The sequence below is a fragment of the Cherax quadricarinatus genome, chromosome 27, assembly GCF_038502225.1.
Source record: "Cherax quadricarinatus isolate ZL_2023a chromosome 27, ASM3850222v1, whole genome shotgun sequence".
Taxonomy (NCBI): domain Eukaryota; kingdom Metazoa; phylum Arthropoda; class Malacostraca; order Decapoda; family Parastacidae; genus Cherax; species Cherax quadricarinatus.
The window spans coordinates 738,004-741,508 of NC_091318.1; the positions used below are offsets into that span (position 1 = coordinate 738,004).

The window sequence follows — 3,505 nt, forward strand, 5'->3', positions numbered from 1 at the left end:
CAAGACAGGACAACCAGACCTAATCATCATGAAGGATGGGGATGCACTGATGATTGCTGTTACATGCCCCTTCGAGAATGGACTAGAGGCATTCAGCGAAGCAAGATTGCGGAAGGAAGAAAAGTATGCCGAACTTGCAGCAGAATTAAGGCAGAATTACCACCGGGTAACAGTTGAAGCCTTCATTGTCGGTTCACTAGGGAGCTACGACCCGGCGAACGACAGACTGATGAAACGTCTTTGCCTCACGAAAGTATCAAAAACTCTTCCGGAGGCTGTGTGTGAGCGACGTCATAAAATGGTCAAGGATGATATACACTGAACATATAACAGGTGCTAGGCAGTATTAACAACATTGTAAATTTGTAACATCAAGAAGCTTGTAACTTGATGTTTAGGCCATATTACAGTAGAATAGAATAGTGCAGACACCACAACTGAGTGCTGCTTTGCATTGTATCAAATTAGTTATTATTATGAACATGATGTAAAACCCATTGTAGCATTTTTCGAAAATAAAATCTGTTCTTATCAGCTTAATATCTGATACGATCCCCATGTGGGATCTTCGATATTAAACTGATTTTTGGATCATGGTGAAGTGCTAGAGGCTTGCTCCACCTTTGCCGCGGATCGGCCCTGTATTGCAGTACTTCCGGGATTGGTCCACTCCCCTGGGGAGAAAATAAATTCCAACTAACCTAATTATAATATGAAGCAGTGTTTCATACATTGAACCTCTTTCTGGCATTAACTGGAACCCAACAGGATGCCCCAGGAATTTCCCAGTGTCCAAATTTTGTGCCTGGGGTAGCACTTCCCACTACTCTTACTGACTGCCTTTTGCATACTCGTAACCTTCGATTGTCTCTGATCTTCATATACATGTTATTAAATCCCACTCGGTATCTTACAATGCAGTGTGTATTGTATAAAAAGATGATCTTGTAGTGCCTCCTTGAAGACAGTTTCTTTCTAAGAGTTCATTAAAGCTTAATTGTGTCAAGAGATATTATGCATTCCTATACCAATCCAGTGGACAGTAGTTAAGACTGAAAGACACAATGGATGAAGGAACTGGGCCCCAAACTTTGATAGGCAACGGAGTTAGTGTTAATGAACTATTTATAAATTATTGGGCTGGTAACATTTATGCAAAGACCTGGAAGTGATCATGTCGGAGGATCTCACCTTCAAGGACCATAACATTGTATCAATCGCATCTGCTAGAAAAATGACAGGATGGATAATGAGAACCTTCAAAACTAGGGAGGCCAAGCCCATGATGACACTCTTCAGGTCACTTGTTCTATCTAGACTGGAATATTGCTGCACACTAACAGCACCTTTCAAGGCAGGTGAAATTGCCGACCTAGAAAATGTACAGAGAACTTTCACGGTGCGCATAATGGAGATAAAACACCTCAATTATTGGGAGCGCTTGAGGTTCCTAAACCTGTATTCCCTGGAACGCAGGAGGGAGAGATACATGATTATATACACCTGGAAAATCCTAGAGGGACTAGTACCGAACTTGCACACGAAAATCACTCATTACGAAAGCAAAAGACTTGGCAGACGATGCACCATCCCCCCAATGAAAAGCAGGGGTGTCACTAGCACGTTAAGAGACCATACAATAAGTGTCAATGGCCCGAGACTGTTCAACTGCCTCCCAGCACACATAAGGGGGATTACCAACAGACCCCTGGCAGTCTTCAAGCTGGCACTGGACAAGCACCTAAAGTCAGTTCCGGATCAGCCGGGCTGTGGCTCGTATGTTGGTTTGCGTGCAGCCAGCAGCAACAGCCTGGTTGATCAGGCTCTGATCCACCAGGAGGCCTGGTCTCAGACCGGGCCGCGGGGGCGTTGATCCCCGGAACTCTCTCCAGGTAATTAGTTGTTCAGAATACAATTCAGTCACAAAAACATTACAATTATTAATACACAGCAGACCTTGGTGGGTGTGCATCTCTTCACTCACACACTTTTTCTTGCAGTAAATAGTAAATAGCCAGCAGATCCACTACCAGCAGGGGATGAGTGACGACGACGACGACGACACTGAGGATAACCATGACTTCTGGTCTCAGATAGATGAGCGGCGACAGAGGATGGTTCCAGCAACGAGGCCCCCACCGATGGCGATGGACGACGACAGGAGGGAGGATGGTTCCAGCAGTGAGGCTTCCACCTACAGCGATGGACAACCCCTGGAAATTTATGGTTCTCTTTTGCAGATTTGGCTCCTTTCTCCAGAGAATAGCAGTGCTGATGCTGCCGATGTCCCCCATCGGCCAGCGGAGAATGATGGTGCTGCTGGCGTTCCCCATCGACCAGCGGAGAACGGTGGTGCTGCTGACGTCCCCCATCGTCCACTGGAGAATGGCGCTGCCGCTGACATACACCATCTGCCAGTGGAGAAAGATGGTGCCGCTGTTGACATCTCCCACCGGCCAGAGGATGGGGATATCCAACCCCAACGAGATGGTAACTGATCCTCTTCCCGCACCCTAAGTCCTTCAGGTGCACTGAAAACTGCCCATGGTTAAGTGCTGGCACCCTGTGGACCAACCTTCGACAGTCGCTGGAGCGACACCTCCTGGCCACACACAACGTGATCATTCTCTCATGGATGTAACATCATCCTGGGAAGTCGTCCAACGTTACACAGATGTCCCAGGAATAGACGGCTGAGATTGGAGCCCCCTGAACTACAACGCCTGTGTTTGTCATGTGGGTTTCGAAACGTGGATTGGGTAAAAATACTCACATAGGCTGGTAGTACGTATATTATAATGATGGAAGTATGGGAAGTGCCACAGCCGGCCTGCCTCTCTGCTCTCTATCGTAAGACTAACTGACCCACAGTGCCTCTATGTGAGGGGCGTTTTAAATCCTGCTATGGTCAGCAGCAATATGAATACAGTCAGTGATTCACGCAGAGACGGTTAAGTAAGTAAGTAGGTAAGTTTATTCAGGTATACACAAATACAGTTACATAGAATTATCATACATAGCAGCATATGTGTAGAGAACCTAGGATAACCCATAAAAGTCAGACAGAGTGACTTATTTCCATTGGGGTACTTTTACCTTATTATTATAATATAAAGGTTATAATATTTTCTTATTATTCTACAATGAAGATAACATCTTATTATCATACTAAAAAGACTATCTACTACACCAAGGTCATTAAGACTATCTACAATACGAGGGTCATTACAAGGAATAAGGTAAAATTTACACGTATGTTAGCTAAAAAATAGAAAATCATTCCTCTCCCTTTCTGTAGCTACATTCATCAGACACCTTTTGGCACTCTTCTTGAACTGGTTCACGCTATGACTGGCTTTGACATGTGCGGGCAGTCTGTTCCATTCCTTTATTGCTGTACAATAAAAGGTGTTTGAAGCCTGGCCACTGACTGTGGGTTCTACAAAGTTGTGCTCTCTCCCCCTAGTACTATGATTGCTTTGGTTCCCAACCTTGACAAAATTGA

The 3,505-nt window shown here is 45.1% G+C and overlaps 1 non-coding gene across 1 annotated transcript; it reads left to right on the top strand.

The window, feature by feature from the left end:
- Positions 1–491: 491 nt before the first annotated feature.
- On the top strand, positions 492–675 carry LOC128706069 (U2 spliceosomal RNA). Its single transcript, XR_011392515.1, has one exon. It is a non-coding gene; the product is annotated as a U2 spliceosomal RNA (small nuclear RNA).
- The last annotated feature ends 2,830 nt before the right edge of the window (positions 676–3,505 follow it).